The sequence below is a fragment of the Neopelma chrysocephalum genome, unplaced genomic scaffold (assembly GCF_003984885.1).
Source record: "Neopelma chrysocephalum unplaced genomic scaffold, ASM398488v2 Primary Assembly neopelma1_25, whole genome shotgun sequence".
NCBI lineage: Eukaryota > Metazoa > Chordata > Aves > Passeriformes > Pipridae > Neopelma > Neopelma chrysocephalum.
In genome coordinates, this window is record NW_020897694.1 from 38,676,998 (window position 1) to 38,696,944 (window position 19,947).

The following is a 19,947-nucleotide window of genomic DNA, read 5'->3' on the forward strand; positions in this document are numbered from 1 at the left end:
AGATTACTTTTAATAAGAAGCAGAGGGACAGGAACTTTTGTGAGGATTAAGGAGTGAATCATAGAATCATTAAGATTCAAAAAGAGCTAAATTTGTTTATATAAATTGAATTACGAGGAAGAACAAACTGTGTAACTTAGAAATCCTGCAACATTAGCAAGTACCACATAAAACTACATAAAACATTCTGATCAAATGTAGCGTGCCCTCCTGTATGTTGTAGAGGAGCCCAGCATGAAGACTCTGAACTGGATCAACTCTTCAGCACAGCATTGAGGGAAAATAAATTATGAACCCTGGGCTCCTTTTATATCCCAGTTTGTTCTTTTCCTCATTCCTTCCATTATCTCCACCTTATATTTTTATTTTCACCTGTTTTCACCCATCTTTCATGTTTCAAATAATCTCTGTTTGACAAGTTAAGAGAAAACCTCCTAGATAGGCTGATTACATCCTAGGTTTTCAGTAGGTGGATTTTATGCACCATCCTCTGAAATGCCTAATCCTGGTTTCTAGGAGAAACAGGATGCTAGTCATCCAGGGCATTGGCACATCTCTGGTATGACCATTTTTATATTGATTGTGCCCTCTTGCTTTTGTATTGCCCATTCCTTTGAATTCTTGTCTCCTCTGCTTCCATCCAGTCTTACGTAATTCCTCTCCTCTTTCTACCTCCCTCAGCTCAGTTCAGTTTAATTTCTCACTTCTGTTTTTTTTTCCTCTATTCCATCTTTCAAATACACACAATACTTATGTTTTTGCTGCTAAGACCAACAGCCTATTGATGATTAACTTGGTTCCAGATGTATCATTGGATGTAATTTTCATCATGCTGTTGAGAGAAGTGAATGCGCTTAGTCTCATAATCTCAGCCCACAAGCAGAGAAGAGCACTTCAGGAGTCAATGCTTGTCCCAGGCACACATTTCTTCAAACATCCATTTCCTGACAGAACCCATATTTTATCAGCTTTCAGGGCGTAAGTGTCTCTTCAAGCCTCCAATTGCCTGGCATAATAGTGATGGTATATCTTCAAAGTTCAACATTTCCTTAGAGCTGATGGCATAGCTATATCCTGAGTTACCCTGTGTTACCTCTGTGTTTTACCTCAGTCTGAGGCAGTCTCCTAAGACTGGCACTGAATGAGTTATTCTGGCGAAATTCAGACACTTAGAGCACAGCTGTTCATGTCTAAGCAGGTCACCCAAGGTTCTTGCTGTCAAAATTCTAGCATATAATCTTATCTGAGTTTAGAGATCTGAATAATCGAATTACACCCTGAAAGTGTTCTTCTGAGCTGAGATACAAGAGGAATCCCACTCATTGACTGAAACAGAATGGGACAAGGAAGCTGATGCCTTTCACTTCAGCTAAGCATAAAACACACAATTGTCCTTTATGGCGACAGATCTTTGTCCTGTATGTTGGCATTCAACTACTATCCAAAATGAAGAGACACACAAGGTACATGATGGATGAGATGATTTCGACCAGTTACAGGTTTGCATGTTAATGACAGGAGGCAATGAGAAGTTGGAAGAATGTGTGAAACACAGCCTGGGCAAGTGCTGGGAATATGGCCTAAGGGACAGGTATGATGGGGAGGTGTTTTGGACTGAATGGCTGAATAAAAAAATCTTGGGAATTTGGTCATATTTCTGTGTTGTTCTACCTGTGCTTTTCTGAAGGAAACAGGACTTTGTGAGCTAAATACATGGGCTCACATCAAAGACCAGACTGATTCCACCTAATTTTTCTCCCCCAATGGAACATCATCCAGGGTTTTACCTAGCATTTTGAGCCATTAGGGTCACTGCTGCAACTATGTGGTTCCCTTCAGTACTGATCTTTCAGGCCTTGAAGCATCAGTGAGCCCTGCCATTTGTCTGACACCATCGGAGTAGATCATGCTTTACTGAAAACCTTGTTAGCATGTTTGCTTTCACTTTGTGAGCATCATCAAATATTTATTAACAACATTCTAGTATTTCAGATTACCAGTTTTTACACATGTTCTATACACTGACAAACAACTAAGTCCTCCTCATGGTAATTATTCTGGGACAAAAACACCTTGTCTTCTAAACTATATTTTCTCAGCCTTTATCAACGTTTGGGAAGTTGAAAATCACGTTGTTTTTAATAAATGAAGGTCACACAGTTTCTTTTGTTTGTTGATGAATGTGAAGGATACACTAGTTCTTATGTCTTCTGCTGCCCAAGCTACAGTGTAGTTCAACCTGAAGGTCAGGATTGTGGAAGGAAAATAGCACATGACTGGAAGGAAAATAGCACATGACTGGAAGGAAAAGAGCACAAAAATAGCATCAGAAGAAAGCTTTTCAGTTTACATTTCTTAGGCTGTATAAGTCTCCAGTAAATAGAAGTAGCACAGTGGCAGACAGCTCGGGCTCACTCTGGCCAGCCAAACAGAAATTAATAAGAAATGTTTTATTGAGTAAGGATATTGAGAAAATCACCCTGTGCATATAGGAACTGCAGAACCAAGAGAAAGCAAGAGAAAGGCAGCTCATAGGCCCCGGATTAACACATCTCAGGTAGGTTACATATGAATCAGTCAAGGCAGAGCATACAGATGTTATTCAAGAAAGAGGACAACATGTCTGAGGAAATGGAGTTGAAAATGCCCTACTGGGAGACCACAGCTGGGAGCAATGGGAATATCTTGGGAATGCTCCCCAGTATACAGGGCCCAAATGTGCAGCACTGACGCACAGGGACACAAACCAAGACAGATCCAAGCAAGTATCCAAATGGTGCTCAAACATAACTAGACCTCTCAGGGGAGAAGTCTGTACATCACTTAACTACAAGCTCCTACCTGACGTGACTTCCTAGGTTCTACATGCAGGCAAATGAGTATTTCTCCTCTGAAAAGCAAAATAGCCTAGAAAGGATATTCTGAACTTTTCCATGGGCATTCTAAGAAGAATAGGGAAACTTATATCCCAGTGTAGGTGTCTGTATAACTACAAACAGTTTTAACATACCCTATTCCTTACTGAGTCCTATTTGAGAACCACAGGGGCACAACTGTCTGCCCTCTGGCTGCCCTACTTAACTTGCTGCTTCATGAGTCAGAAGACATTGTCATGTAGATGCACCAGCATCTTATGGGGGACGCCAGCACTGCTCTGCTGCTGTTGCACATTACATAAGGCTGTTTGATATTTTTTTTCCCCAAAACTTGGCCCATCTTGTTCCATTTTCTTTCTAGTCTAAAGAATGATGTCCAGATTTAGACCGGGTCTTTTGTCAGATATGTGACAATGTGTCATATGTCACAGTGTGTGATGGCCTGCCTTCTGCTAGCTAGTTTTATGGGTCTCTTTCAGAAACACTCAGTGAAAAAAAGTATATGTAGGCATAGTGCAATAGAATATATTGACTAATTTAGGATTGGGACTTTTTTCTTTACAGAAAATTCATGATTTCCAGGCACAGTCATACTGCCTGAAGACCTGTGATTGGTTTATTTGTGTTTATTTTTCTCTTCATAACTCTTACATATTCAGTATTTTAACTAAAAACTACCATGATAAAATGTGGCATCTTGTCCTCTATTTTTCATGAAAATTCTTCTCTCATAGTTCAAGGTCAAGAAAGACATTACAGCCAATGACTGAAAAAGAACAGTATAAAAATGCACGCTGATTTAGATTTTCAAAATTGATTAGCTGTTCTAGACTGTGCCAGCACTTTATGTGACATTTCCAGTTTACTAGAAGTTAAAATTGATTAGCACTTTTTGAAAAAGTACCATGCTAATCAAGGTAAACTAATTAATGAAATTACTTGATTAGTAGACAATTTGCCATTTCAGTGACTCTTTAAATAAAACTAGTTTGGGAAATATTTTCTGGCAGCAGATCAGCTAAAACTATTATTTGGACTGTTTTTCTTTCATGCTTTTTGTAATGTCTCATATCTTTTTAGTAAATAGCAATCCTAGTCTGAATTGTTCTATTGGATGATTTTTTTCCCTTTCTTTCACCTTTTACTTCAAGACTTGATTACATTCATCCTGATAAATAATTACATGTGCTACCATCCTTCCTCTTACTCCTGTACAGTATGGCAGAATAATGTATGGACTACAATCTGGAAATCTAAGCCTACCAGAAATAGTTCCAACAGGAATGATAGTCTAACAAATCTAACTTCAAACTCCCTTCTGGGTGTGTATATTATGTTCTAGAGATAGGTATATAGTTTTAATGGGAAAGACCCGTGAACATTATTCACACTTAAGGGTGAAATTCAGATACACATAAAAAATGTATGAAGTCAAACTAAATGAATTTTTAAATTATTCCATAAGAGGTGGTGGAGATGAAATCAAATCTTCATTGTCTGTGAGAGTGCTTCAACTCTGATGGTGGCAAGTGAGATCTATCTTAAGCATTGGACCTGTGGCCCCTTCAACAGCTTTTACTCCCAACCAGCCCATATTCATTTGGGAAGGAAATCATGTGAGTTCAAGTTACGTCTGAGGGCATGCAGCTGCATAGAGTAAGGTATCACTGCTCAGTTGTGCACACACACTGGAGATGCTGAGCTGAAATCTGCTTCATCGTTTGCTCAGTTCCTCACCTTCAGAAAAAAATTCTGCATAAATAAAAGTATGTAACAGGGAATTGCATGAACGAACCATGTGCCAGGCCAGAGCTCTTTACATGACAACATAAATCCTGGTCTGCAACCATGACACCCCCAAGAACAGAGACTACCGTTCCTGCCAAACCCCTCCTAGCGATGCTGGCACCAGTGCTGTTTAAACCAGATGCTTCTTATTTAAGAAAGCTATTGGAAACATATAGGACTAAGAAACTAATGTTATCTATGTTCACATCTGGCCAAGCTGTACAGAGCTCAAGGCTGGTTTACTTTAGGATTGGGCTGGAATTCCTGATTTTCTGACAGAGATTGTATAGTGAACTTAAGGGAGTATAGTTAACTTAGCGGAGGAGATGTGGCTGTGAGATTGTTCATCGAGTGGAACTTTTTCGAGGTGACATGACACTAGAGTGAAAGTCTCCTAACTGAAGGGACAAAGCAGAATTCACATGTAGAAGGAAGGAGGATACAAATGGATAAGAAATTAATTTTAATCCTGAAGTATTTATGTATTTCCATTTGTCCTTTGTATATGATCTAATATGCTTATGCACAGTGGTTCAGATATCATTAAACATATGTAGATCTATGCAAGTCTGCAGTCACCTGGCTGTTGTTCTGGTGATGTTGCCAGTAATGCAGAGAGCTTGGTTAGAAAAGTTAAAAACTAGTAGCAGTAGTTCTGTGTGTCCATTATTCCTACATTTATGCTTTCTTTTCCTCTGCCCTCCTGTTTTTGAAAGGCTGCCTGACTTGTCTGTCTTTTTTCAGACTGTTTTTATTTCCAGTAAGGAGCTCTCTAGTGTGAGAATCCTACCTCTGATTTCACATCCCCTCTGCCCTCCACAATATTCAACAGTGTTGATCTGTTTTTGGCAAGATACAAGATTATTTTTCTCCAGACTGTCCCTCTTTCCCTTGAGAAGCCTTCCAGCCTAAAAAAATATGTATTCCTTAAAAAAACCCCAAAGCACAAAAAACCCCAAATGAAACCTTGAGAATTAGAGTTCAGGAAAGTAAAAATTACGCAGTGTGATAACTAAGCATGGGCAGCCACACTGTGTGGCAGATACTGCAAGCTGGATGATTTTTTCATGTTCATATTGACTGTAGCTATCTCTCCAGTTTCTCCCATTTGCCTCATAAATTATATACTCTTGCAAACTGTGCCAGCTGGCATTTAGAATTTACCCCTTTACCACTAGGAGACATGGAACAAATAATGAATCAGTGACAACGTGTGCTTCCTCCCTTCCTGCAGAGATGGGAGACAGGGACAAAACCCATCCAATGTGGATGCATTACTCAGTTACTAATACCTCCATGTGAAATTCCTCAGGTTTAGGCCTGAAAGCAGAGCAACAGGTATTAATATTTCATTTCAAAATTATTTTATTAAAAAAGGAGGTAAAATAGGATGGTGAAGAAGCCATGCCCCTCTCTAGTTCCCCTGGGTGACAAGCGTAAACAGGGGCTTTTGCTGCTCTCTGTTTTTCATTGCAGCCGTGCTCCAGAGCCATATGCTCTGTGCTGTTATAAATACACTGCTTCAAATGTCAGACCTGATTTACTCTATTCTTTGGAAAGAGAACAAAGGAAGTCAGTTTTTGAACCCAATAATGACAATAAACAGCAGGACAAAAATAGCCCAGACAAGGCTGGGCTGTATAGAATGCTGTTTCTGCAGTTAACCATTATCCATACTATTCCTACTAGCTGTTACTCATAGTGTAAGCACTTTCATGGGCATTAACAGTACCAGAACTTGTCAAAAAGTAGTCATACGAGCCAAGCCTTGATGAACAAAACACTTGTGTGTCCTAAATTTCCGCCATAGTGACAATAAATGTTGTGGTTTAACCCCAGCTGGTAAAAAAGCACCACACTGCTGTTCACTGACTCAACCTCCTCCCCACCTCCAGAGGGGAGAAGAATTGGAAAGGAAAGGTAAACCCTTGTGGGTTGAGATAAGGACAACTTAATAACTGAAACAAAACATAATTGTAATTATAAGCATACTAATAATTTTATTATTAATAATTATTTTAATTACAAGGAGAGGGAAAGGGAGAGAAAGTAAAAGGACCCAAGAGAAACAAGTGATGGACAATGGAGTTGCTCACCACCTGATGACCGATACCCACCCCAACCCTGAGCAGAGATTGGTTCCTTCCCAGTAATTCCCCCAGGTTAGATACAGGGCATGATGTTCTATGATATGGAATACCCTTCTGGCCAGTTTGGGTCAACTGTTCAAACTACATGCTCTCCTGGCTTTTTTGTGCAGCTCCTCTCTAATATGAGGCTGATATGAAATCCTTGACTTAGGGTAAGTACCAATTAGCAACTGCCAAAACATCAGTGTATCAGCATTATCCTCATACTGAATCCAAAACCCAGCACTGTACCAGCGAGTATGAAGTAAGCAAATTGTCCCAGCCAAAAGCAGAACAATAAGAGATGTGATTATCCTCAAACACACATGTTAAACTAAACATGATCTGCTAACTTGGATGTCACATTTTCAAGCAGAGTTTGTTTGAATGCATATGTGTGACATAACACAGGGCTGTGTAAAGGTATGCAGGCTAGTGTGTACCCTGAAAGCAACATGGTACTGTTCAGAAAGTCTCCACCCAGATGAACGTACCTCCTAATGCAGCTATGTTATTGTCAGTAACTCAATGTCGCACCTTACTTGGAAACCTAGAAAACTTTATTTAGAATTAAGTAGTTTTATATATATAGATCCAATATAGATACCTCTCAGAAGTCTGTTTGGATTCCTGTTTTTGAAAACTTTTCCAACAACAGTCCTTTGGCAGAAAAAAATCGAACACTAATCAAACTATTCTATTTAAATATGCTAAACCAGACATACTCCCATAAATCTGCAAGACATCATGTGACTTAATGTTTTCCATCAGATTACATCCTATTTAAAAAGGGGGACCATACTTTAACAAAACGGGAAGAAACTGTAATACATTAAAGTGAGAGTGAAATGCTGTCTAAATTCTTTTACACAGAGCTGCCTCACATTTTACCTGCTGCATCTCATTCTTCTGTGCTTATTCAAAGCTTGTACCTCTCTAGGAATGAAAACATCAGCCTCAAAACTGGAAATTTCATGAAAACAACATTAATAGTGACATATTCCAAGTGCCTTCTTGCCACCAACAGGATGCATGTTTTTTCACGTGGTGTGTACATAATTTTCTACAATGTCTAAACAAGGCAGCACAGTTGACGATCTTGTTCCTGTTAATTGCCAATTCTTCACTTTCAGGGCTGCGTAAATCTTCTCAATAAAAGATCACAGCTCATGCTGTCAGATCAAGAATCTCACAGCATGATTTTGGGGCCAAGTCAAACGCAAATTCCCCAGGGCTCACACTGGTAACACCTTTTATTTATTTTTTTGTTTTAGATCTGTGGGATAACAGCTTCAAATTTGTTCTGATGTGTTAGTGTTTGCTGCATGTACAGGTCTGTAAATTTCTGAAACACTTGGCTTGAGAAATTGTGCTGTGAGTAAGGTCCCTTTTCTTGCTTCTGGTCCTTGACTCACTTCTGCCTGGACTCCAGGTGCTGCACACCAAAATATCACCAGTGACACCACGAGGAAATTAGTTTCTCTTTGGTGGCTCTTTCTTTGTTGAATAACAGTAGCACTAACCTCACTGTATCATCTTTTCATACGTATGGTTTTTGTGCTTTCTACAAAAATTCTATTTCCTTTAATTTGAAGTTACCCCTGGTTGCCTGGCCCAAAGCACTGCATGGGTTCTGTTGCAGCCTGATTGTCCCGGGCAAGCCAAATCACCTCCATCCTCATAATTTTCACCCCCAGGAACTCAGATACAAATTTTCCTTGTGTCTCAGCAAGTCTGGTAAACTCACTGGTAGCAAAGATCTTGCTTCCTACAGTTCTAGAGGCATGTCTGTCATGTCAGCTGATGCCATAGCTTTCAGCTTATGCTTATTGCAAACCCCAGCCTGTGAAACATAATGCCTTATTTCACCAGCACTGCCAAGCCCCGTGGCATGAGGTGGGAGACAGACAGAACAGTTGCCTCCTGCTTTGCTCTACAGGGTGGTCTTGGCCCCATGGAACTGTCAGCTTCTGCTACTGCAAAAGGGAGCCTGAATACTGAGTAGGACCCCACCACTACTCATAGGTAACACATAGCCCTTCAGACTCTCCTTAAGAGAGAAAGAAAAATGGAAAAAACAAAATCAAGGCAATGAAGTGTAGCTTGATGCTGCCTTCAGTGTTCCTGTGGCTCAGATAGGTGTTTCACCGTGCCACAGAACAAAGGTCTTCTGTCCCATGGCAGCTTGTGTTAGCATCAGTCCTAGCTGGACCAGTCCTCTGCCCCTGTAAAACCACCAGACTCTCAGCAAGACACTGCCCCTGGCTCTTGGTGTGGGTGTAATGCACACATAGCCTTCACAGATTCTGGCTTCAGCAGCCTCCAGGGACCTAATGTGTTTAAGACAGTACCGGGGACTTGGCAAGACATTGGGCTGATGGTTCAACCGCACAGAGTTGATCTCATCTTATTGTGTGCCAGTCTTCCAACTGAACAAATAGTGCCAAAAGTACCTCATGAGTTTTATCTAGTTTTAATTCTCAAGCTTATCCTCTAGATCCTTTGAATTATGAAGGAATTGTGGAGATCTGAAGAACTTCACATATCATGGAATCTTTAAGGATCTCTTTCCAGGCACCATCCATGACAGTCTGTCTAGAGATAAAGCCCCACACCAAGATACATCTTCAAGTAGAAGGTATTCCCAGTCTTCCTTTTTTTTTTTTTTTAATAGTGTCTATCAGGATGCTCCAGTGACCCTTTCTGAGCTTCTGCTGTTGGAGAAATTTACCAAGGGAAAAAATGGACCTGAAGAAGCTGCCACTCCTATTTACTTTTCTTTCATTTGAGGCAGGGGGAGAGAAATGGTGCTTTTGTGCACTTCTTTTTATCTTCTATCTCCCTGGAGGTATAACATCTGTTCCCACAAATTATTTTGGCTAAGGTTTTTTTTGTAGTTGTTTTCCAAAATCTAACAAATTAGACAGCTCTCTGATAAATTTCATATAAAAATGGCTCAAGTGCCTTTGATGTATTTACTCCTGGAGTTTGTAGATATCTTTCTGAAGAGCATTGGGGTTCTTTGGGGATTTTTGTGTTTGGGTTTTGTTCTTTTTTTAATTTCATTTCATTTCATTTCATTTCATTTCATTTCATTTCATTTCATTTCATTTCAAATTGTTAAAATCTTATTAGCTGTAGGCTTTTTATAGGAATTTTTTTCTCGCCTAAACTGAGGTAGGTAAATCTAATGTTTTCTTAGTTACTTGGACAGATTGGCCTCCATTAAGTCATAGACAGTGAGTGTCTGGGGATAGTCCCAATACATTAGTTAATCAACAGAAACACAGAGATTTGAACTAGTAGAACTATTAGTTTTACAAGCATCAGGGCATTACCTCTACTCCATATTCAAATGAATGGTGTTGGCACTGTAGAATAACAATTGAAGTTAGTATTGTTTTTTTCTCTTAGATTCTTAAAAATCCTTTTTTCCCCCTGAGATTAGAAGGCTCTGATTTTCCATGGATCTTTTCTATGATCTCTGATGTGTTCATATGATGATATTGCAGCTGAAACAAGGGCAGTAGACAAAGCTTGGGAGTATTATATAGCAATGTGCCATTGTGGTTCTAAATGGATCCTGCACTAAATACAGAGGGATTGCTTGCTGTGGAAAACAAAATAGAAGAATCATTTTGTCACTAAAAATAAGTAGAAGGTTCCCATACATTGCTGTAGCCCAGGGTTGCTTTCTGTCATACGCTCATTTTTTTCCAGTTGGACAATTAGACAACTGGTTCATCTTTGTTCATTCCAAGACAAACCTCCTTCTCCAATCTTCTTCAAACCACCAAAAAGCAACTCCAAGTTTGGCTGAAAATCCAGATGGAAGATTACAAAATCTACATATCTTAAATGAGACGGATGAGTAATGCAGCTTACTTGTCTAAATCACTTAGCAATCCAAATTACATGCCACATGTTACTCCTTAAGCCAGTCAAGACCAGTTCTCTCTCTCTTTTTTTTTAATTAATTCAGTCTAAATGCCTTTAATAACTTTAGAGCTGAGAAGAAAGAGTACTGCTGTAAACAGCATTTTGATTTCATCTGACCCATGCATTATGAGATCAGCTATTAAGATACATTATCTGGAAATGTGATGGTCCTTAATTTTTTCCTCAGACACACCTGGCAGCACGATATTGAGCTAGAAAAGCATGCTCAGGAAATTCAAAGAGGATCTTTGGTGAAAGTAAGGCAGCACATTGTATCTGTATTGCTCTCTGTAGTGCCTTGGAAAGCATATTTCAATGATGCTTTCCAATGAGCAAAGCAGAATAAATGCTTGCCTGCTTTGCATGCCATTCTCATAAAGAAATCAATTTTTCATTTTTGAACATAACATTGCACCTACTTCAATTTCTAAGTCTTGTTCTTCAGTTTGATGGTACTGATTCTATAAACTTCAGCAACATCAGGCAACATCTGTGGGGAATTCAATCAATAAATAAGCTCTCTCTCTTCTGTTGTTGAGCGATTTTGCCATCAAATAACTTTGTTTAGTGCTATGAAAGTGGCCAACCACACTGTGCCATTCAAGAGAAAAAATAAATTTGCAATCTAACCAGCCTGTTTCAACCAGATGAACTGAGTTTTGTTTGGGACAGAAATGCATCAGTATTGTGGGCTGTTGCTTTGATTGTTTTATGCTGAAGGTGCCAACTGTCTGTGATGTGAGTGGTTTCTTGTCAGAGAGAAAATTCTGCAAGAATATACATATATACACCTTGTTAGGACCCTTACAGCTCACCACTAGACATTATCTAGTCAACCGTCAGAAAAAAACACTTACTGTACAGAGTTCTGTGCAGCTGATAGAACTGTCAAAGAAATTGGCATTTCTCAGTATTCTTGATATAATTGCCACATCCATTCCCAGACACTGATTCCAGAAGTGGAATGCTAAGTCTTTTCTTCAGACGCTTGGATGAGGAGATTTTATTATTTGTTGAGAGAATCAACAGCAGATGGGGGAACTGAAGTTCTCTGGGACTACAACACCAGTCCTGGAAGGGGTTTGGAGCCTGCAGGTGCTTCTAGGCTCAGTACTCTCGAGGGACAGTGCCCCAGCATCACTGGCAACATCCAGTTGTCTGAGGTTGATATCAAGAGTATCAGTTAGTGGTAAGTGGGGAAAATTCTTAATAAGAAGCATCTACAGGCTGCAGCCAAGATCTGTGTAGGTGCTGACTGTGTAGCTATTGTGCATATAAGGCACAGCCTCTACCCTCAGTATGCTATATAAGTAGAGAAGACAGATGAAGGGTATATATATGGAAGAGGAGGCAGAAATATTATCTCTCTTTTGTAGATGAGGAACCATACAATCATACAGTCTGAATGCTAGCAACTGAACATCAGGCTCAGATTCCCGAAAAAGGAAGTTTACTAATATTTTCCATTTTCAAGTAACATATTTTAAGACATTCAGGAAGAGAAAGGAATAGTGTTGCATTTGAATGAAAATCCCTAGGTGTTGTGGCAATGTATTAAAACATAGCACATCTGAGTTCTTGTCAGGTACAATATACAAGTTGCTAATGCTACAGTCAAATGCATTTTTCCAAAGAATCACCTGCTTTCCTGTTGCATTTATCAAATATATCTCCATGGAATTATATTTTCTGAGACATGAATCAACACAACATATGTTATAGTGCTTCAGTTTTGTTTCCATAATGAAAAGAAGTTGCTTTAATAGCATCTGTTGTAATGCTGGGAATGTATCCTGCCACAGATTCTCAGTGAAAAAATCACCAATTTCAAGTCGCAGCACTTGGATCCAGGGTGATCCAAATGAATGGGAAGGCTAGTTGTGATTATGCCTGCTATTAGCTAGTTATCTGTTCTGTTTTCCTCTCCTTTCTTTAATTATTTAGCAGAATTAACACAAAAGCACAGTAAAGGAAATACTCAAACTCAGTATCATTTCTGGATACAGATATTTTTCTTTTAGCCAGCAACAAATTTTGACAACAAAGTCCTAATTAAGTAATTTTTTTTTCATTTAGGTTTGTGACTTTCCTCTGCTGCAGTTGTCTTCTAAAATATACATTGTAGATTATCTTCCTTAGAGAGAATAGTAAAAGGAAAACTTGCTGCACTGGGACTTGGTAAACTGCCTCTAATCTAATTTGTATTACAGGGCACCAATTATTGGGGAATTCATATGCTACTAAATGTCACTTCCACTCTTTCCTAGCAACGACAAAAACAATTTGTAAGTCATTCTAATCACAAGCATGCCATGTTGAAAAATCTCCTTATTGTTCCTTCACAATTCCCTGATAACTGCAAGATTATGGCTTTTCAAGGTCTTTTCACCCTTACCACTGCCCGTCAGCAGAAGGAGGTAGCAGATGTTTTCATTTTGAGTCCTTTCTCCAGGGCCAGAAACAAAAAGTTATTGACAAGTGGTTTGAATAGATTTCTTTCCTTTTGACCCTGCTAAGGTGCAAGGAGTTACACAAAAAGGAGCAGTTATGATCAGGATATTGCATTAGCTTTTTATAAACTCTAAATATTCTAGCTGTAGTTAATATTTCGTATTTCCATGTAGCATGGTAGACATAAAGGTGTGCAATGAGTGGAGATGTGACACCTCTTCCAAAGAACTTCAGTCTAAGTCATACCCCCAGGGATTTCACAGGAAAAGGGGAAAGTTGAAAGATGTCTGAGTACAACAGTGGGGGCTTTTAGGGCAGTAAACTATGAATTCCACTAGTCTCTGCTTCCTTGGTTTGGTTTTGCTATTCTTGTATCAAAACTATTGCCAAGTTATGCAAACAAAAGCCAGTCCTGGCACAGGGAATACACTTTGAAAATGCCTGTTTATTCAGTAGACAAGACCTTTAAGCTTTAGCAGTGGGTATTGAAATGTCTGGATTGACACTTTTTGCTATATATAAAAATAGATTTGGGAAATAGAAAGCTTTGACATATAAAAGGATGATAAACTAGAAATATAATTTAAAAGAACTCTGCTAGTGCTTGAGTGTCTGGCACTTTCTGCTTCATGAATTGTAACCTTTGATGGCAGGGAGGAGAGTTCATTTCAAGTCAGAGAAGTAACAGAGAGAATTTTTGATGAAAACCCGGGTTGACTTGAAGGTATGTTTAGATCTCTCTGGATTACACTGGCAAGGTCTGAAATGTGTTTATCAGCGAGATCTTAGGACTGTGCCTGGTCATCCTCCAGGAATAACTCCCCCGGGGCTGGTAGGGTGGATGGAGTAAGCCACTGCCTGGAGAGACACGCTGACTACGTGCTAACAGTCAGACCAGCCCAAGAACAGGCAACGTCTCCTGCCCACCACTTATCAGGGTATCTACTGCTGTATGGATTTGTGGGTACACAATCACAAGTAGGGTGGTCTTGTCTGTCAGATGCATGTAATCCCTTCCATAGGAAGTCACAAGTGGTTCCTGCCTCATCACCTTCCTGTGAGAAGGGAGGGGAGACAGATTTCTTTTGACTTGGGTGAGGCTCTGAAGAGCATACTCTGCCCGTGATAAACATAGATTTTGCCTATCAGCAAAGAGGCTTTCCTAGTTTCTTTTTCTTGTGCTGGGTTGCATCATCCTCATAGAGCACATTTCACTAGACAGAGAGGTCATGAAATCTGGCCTCTGGTGTACAGCCCCCAGCATTTTTCTACCATCAAGACCTGATATTAAGATGCTTTGAGAACATCCTGCCATGCTGATAGCAAACAGATGACAGTGGAGTCCACTTACTAAAATGAGTGTGGTTAAGGCTGAATTTGATGTGGCACAGAGCAGAATAGAGATACCTGTTCCTGCTCCTCTTTACATTGGAATTCTTCTACTTGAGGGGTTTCATTTCTTTCATATATCCACACAGATGATGAAAGCAAAACAAATTTAGAAAAGACAGCACTCAGTTGTATTCAAGAGTATTCTAGCAACAAAGTTACATAGTTGATGGACACAAAAAAAAATCTTGCAACAAAACCCTAAACATGTTCTTTGCTACAGCTTTTTTTCCCCTGGAAATTATTATTCTCTATATTGCACCCAGTATTATACTTAATGCACTAAGCATCCCAGGTAATGATGCAATTTTGATATTTTAATTTATTGATGAAGTAATGATGACTGACAACCTGGAACACAAGGCATATTCCTACTTGTAATTTCCATTGCTTGGTGTTATATAAACTCACTTATCAATCCCCTAGTCATCTGCACCCCTCACCATGATTTCCCTCTCAACATAATAAAAAATAACTGAGTTTCAGGAAGCAATACCTATTCTGTGCTTGGCTGTAAATCTGATCTCTGTTCTAATATTTGCTTGAAAGTTATCCCTTAATAAACATTGAAGTCTTTTGAAAGGGGAAAAAATGTCAGTCTTTTCTTTTTGACCTTTAGAAGAGATGTAAATTTACTCTCACTAACTGGAAAGCAACTGTTGCAGACCTAAAACCTAATCCTTTGAGCTATCATGTTTGCTCAGTATAGCAAAGAAAATGATGTCTAGGGACACTGAGCAGCAGTTTCACACCATGAGTGTATGTTTCCTAAATATAAGGAGCAGCTTTCCTTCTCATAGTTATAAATACAGCTGTGTCACCTATATGTGATCTGACAGACAGCTGTAGCCAACAGAGGTATGGACTGGACTGACAGTAACAGATGAGCAAGTGGCCCTGTGCCCTGACAGTCAGGCAATCTTCTCTTCTAGATTGGATTTATTCATCAGGGGAGTAGCTGTGGGTTCAGTTAGGAGGTAGTTATTCTGTTAATACTCTGTATTGCTAGACAATAATCTCTGGCCTGTCCCTGGAGTAACTCCTTCATATTTTTTGAATCAAAACACAGCCAGGTTCAGAGTACTGGGGACCCCAGATAACAGCACCATTCCAGCCTCTTGTTTCAAATGCCACTGCTCAGCTGGGACAAGGAGAGTTGTGACCTGACCTCTCCATTGGCCTCTATAATTTTCTGATGAGTCGATGAACTTGACTCAAAGATCAAGGTAAACAAGAAGAGTGTCTGTCTGGGAGTGCTTTTTGCCATGTATACTGAAAGGAGCTACCTAGAGAGTACCACTTGTCAGGCATATGACTAACAAAACATGATACAAGTGCAAACATTGGCATCTTGAGCAGAAAATGTGCACCCCAGCTTTTCAGACTTTTTCTGATCCTGGTAAGTGCATACAATCAATACCAGAAACATGGACAAGAATGTAAATTCAAATAAAAAGCATATGTTATCTCCTCTATACCTTCAGCTCTTATCCCTCTTCTGATAAAAGTTCTGCATTTCAAATGTCATCAGCCTGCAGGAAGGTACAGTTTCTTCTTTCTGAGCCTATTAACACAGTCAGTGCAATAAAGGTAGGGGAGAAGGAAAACAGGAGGAAAATTATAGCGGTAAACAGAACAAAACAACACAAAACCACTCTTCTTGCAGTTCTGAGAAGCATTTACTAATCTCATCTCCCGCAGAAAAATTCTGTTCTGTTTCAGGTGTTCCTGAATGTACTTAACATTTATCTTGAGCACTCAGAACATTCCTTGTGATTGCCTTCGCATCCCAGCAATCCACAGAAGATTTTACACGTTTATTACAGAAAATCCTTGAAATCTAATAGATCTTATCTGTGCACAGGCTCTGAGTGTCCCCACAGCTCCCTGCCACCCCCCTCCTGCCTTTGGCTGAGTTAATCCACAGCTCTGACAGCTAAGGGGACTTACCAAGGGCTTTTTGATGGGAGGATGCAGTTAGGCGCTCGCACACATTGGAATAGCTGCTATCCAGTAATGAAGCAGGAACTGAGAAGTCTCACTCTTTCAGTAGCTATTCAGGTAGTGCTGCCAGCTTTCTCTAGCTCTCTGCATACACATAGAGGGTGGGAGGGTGTGGGGGAGGGAAGAGTGGACAGGAAGGGGGGTAGAGAGGGAGAGACACAATAAACTCTGGCTATAATTATGAGAGCTCCTTTCTGCAAATTATAGCAGCAAGAGATCCCTTCAGCAGTTTTTTTGGCATGATCTCTTCAAAAAGGAGTTCCTTGAAAAAAACTGTATCCTTCCTACTCTCTTCCCCTGTAAGAAAAATAAAAGTCAGCTTTTTCAAAGATTTAGTCATTGATGTATCATAGGGAGGTTATTGTTGTTCAGAGTCTTTATTTTTTTTCTTTTTATGATGAAAGTTTTATTATGAAATCTAGCTTAGTTTGCAGCCAAAAAAAGACCCAACTCTGCTCTCTATAGGAAACAATCTCCCAGGAAAGCAGTTTAGATCAATAATTTCATACCTTTAATGACTGTATTTATGAAAGAAAGCATTCCGGCTAAGCGATTCACTAACTGGAGAGGTAACAGTTTAGTAAATACATATCACTGCCTGTTTGTACCTGCATACACCATTAAAGGAAAAATTGAATAATACATGTAAATTAATGGGACAATTTATAATGGAATATTATTGCATTTGGCAAAGGAATAAAAAGGATTTAACAAAGCTAAATCTCCAAGACAGATCCTTTCTTTACAATTCTTCAGAATCTTATTCTTTGAATCCTTGCTCTCTGAAGCCTTAAAATTATTTATCCTTTCATTACTTTTGATGTTACCCTTGATAAAAATCGGATAAAATATACCCTCTTCCTAGGTAAAAGAGGAAAGTGTTCTGGAATATTTCCCTCCATCAGTCCATCTGTCTTTCTTACACATGGTCACCCATACATCCACCTACACACAACACAATACCAAAAGTAACAACTAGGGGAAAAATCATCAATTTCCTTAAATTCTGTTCCTCAGATAGCAGGGGCTTTGCCCAGATCTTGGTACAACTCCAATAACCACAGGGTCATAGGTAAACCAGATGAAAAAAAGGGTGAAAAAAATTAAGCATGACATATGAATCTGGTTTTGTCCCGATGAGCAATGCAGGGAACATCTGGGAGCCAGCTCAGAAGAGCCCCAATGTGACAATGACTTAAAGGACTGTTGTTTGGTATCACCATTCAGAGGCATGAGGAGACCTTGTAACAAAGACTGAAATGGGGAGAAAAGAAGAGCAAATAATTAATAGAAGCCTATTAAAAAAGCAGTCACAATTGAGAGTTGCCTTATTGACAGGTCTATCTAATTCGTTAGCACTCTGTAACACTCCATGACACCCTTGTGCAGCCTGCTAACATTTGGCAGGGGATGTTTTCACACACAGCTGTCCAGTTGTTAATCTGCAAAACATGTACTAAGTATTTAATTACTCTTAATCAGAGACAAATATTGTTAGGGCCTTGACAAGTCTATTAGAAAGTCATAAAATACGAAGTGTTCAGACAGAAGCTCTTTCTGAGTCTTTGAGTTGTCTCAGTAGCAGAAGAAGTCTTGAAAAGATTGATATTTCTGTACCTCATTGCTCCTGCCTTCCTTCTGCTCAGAGTAGTTGAGACAGTGGGTGGTAAATACAAACTTGTGTTTAAACTGAAGACCAACCCTGTCTGGCACATTTTGTTCTTAAAGAAGCCCCAGCGCAGATGGGCTCAGAAGGCATCTAGGCTCATTGGAGGGCATGGGCAGTAGCAGCCATGACTTTCAAGACCTTATTTTCTTGGTATAAAAAGCAGGAACTATTAGTGGCTATAGCCCACACATTACAACACCCCATTGTTAGCATAACTTGGTGTGGAAGTTCACTCTTACAAAATACATACTTCTCTCTATTTGGCCCCTGGAGAGGGTAGCCAGGAGATTGTTGAGCTGCACTGCTTGGATTGCCAGAAAACTGGTCCCAAGGTCAGAGCTGCTCTATCAGCACTACTGAGGCTTCCCATCAGTACTTTCTTTCCCATCACAAACACCCCTACTGCAGGACCATGAGGGTCTTAAACCTCCTCATTACACTCCCGCAGCTGGCATGTCTGTAATACCACAGGAGGGTAGAACATGGCTTGAGGAAGAGCTGCAGGTATCTGTCTTAGGTAGAGCTTCCCTGCCTTGCAAGCTGTACTAGCTGACATTGCTATTTTTCAGAAGCTTGTTTCTAGAAATTACAAATAGGCAGTGGAAATTTGTTTACATCATGAGGGCAATCTGAACAGCTGACATTTGACATCTTTTTGCATTAAAAACAAACTATCCAGCCCTTTAGCTATTCATCCATCTGGGCTTGCTAAAAGAAGGCTTCGCAGAAAAGAATGGAGAAAAAGGGTTCAAAGAATGCCTATTACCTTTAGAATGATAGGAGGGCTCTGTTCTTAGGGGGTGATATTAATTCAGTCGGATCTGTGGGTTGTCACTTGAGAGGACATGCAACTTACACTTTAGTAAAAAAGATTCTTTTTTGTAGTGCAGGTAAACAGTTCTGGAGAGCTCCCCATAAATTACAGCTCTACAACTTGGAAAGAACTAACAAATCATCTGTGACCTGTGAATCTAATTTTACTGTGCAAAGGGCTCTTTCCCTGGTACATGTATCTATTTGCCATTCTTCATTGACACAAACCAATTTCTGTGGTTTGCCTGTCAATAACTATACTTAACTTTTAATGAGAAATAGTAAAGCCATTAACCTCCAGTAGCAGCAATTTCTTAAAGAAACAGCTCTCATTTTCTCTGGGATGTGCAAGATTTTTCTTGAAATACACCTCTTGACTGAAAAGTGCATTTAATATACTAGAGGATGAGGGTGATATACTGGGAGTATACTGTTTCTTGTGTGGATGCTACTCTCCATCAATATCAACTACAAGTTTTATACACTGGTACTTGCTTACTGTCTGAAAATAGTAAGACTTATCTAATACAGCATACTGTATCCTTTGGCAGTTAGTGTGGAGTGGGTACTGACTGGTGCTAGGTAGTCCTAATGATGTTTTTTCCTCTGTCTCTTCATTTTCTAACTCTCTCCACGTATGATTGAATGACCAGAAAGGTTACACTAAGGAATCAGTGCATGTGTTATAATGATATCAGAATTATCCCAGTGTCAGTATTATTAGCACAGGAGAATATCAATGTTACAATGATTAGAAACCCGAATGATCTGAGATATGAGAACTCGTAATTTATACATGCAAACAACCTCTGCCTTGTGAGTGACACCACACTAGCTTAGATAAAACTGATTTCTGAAGACATAACTATCTCACCTCTCCCTCCTTTCT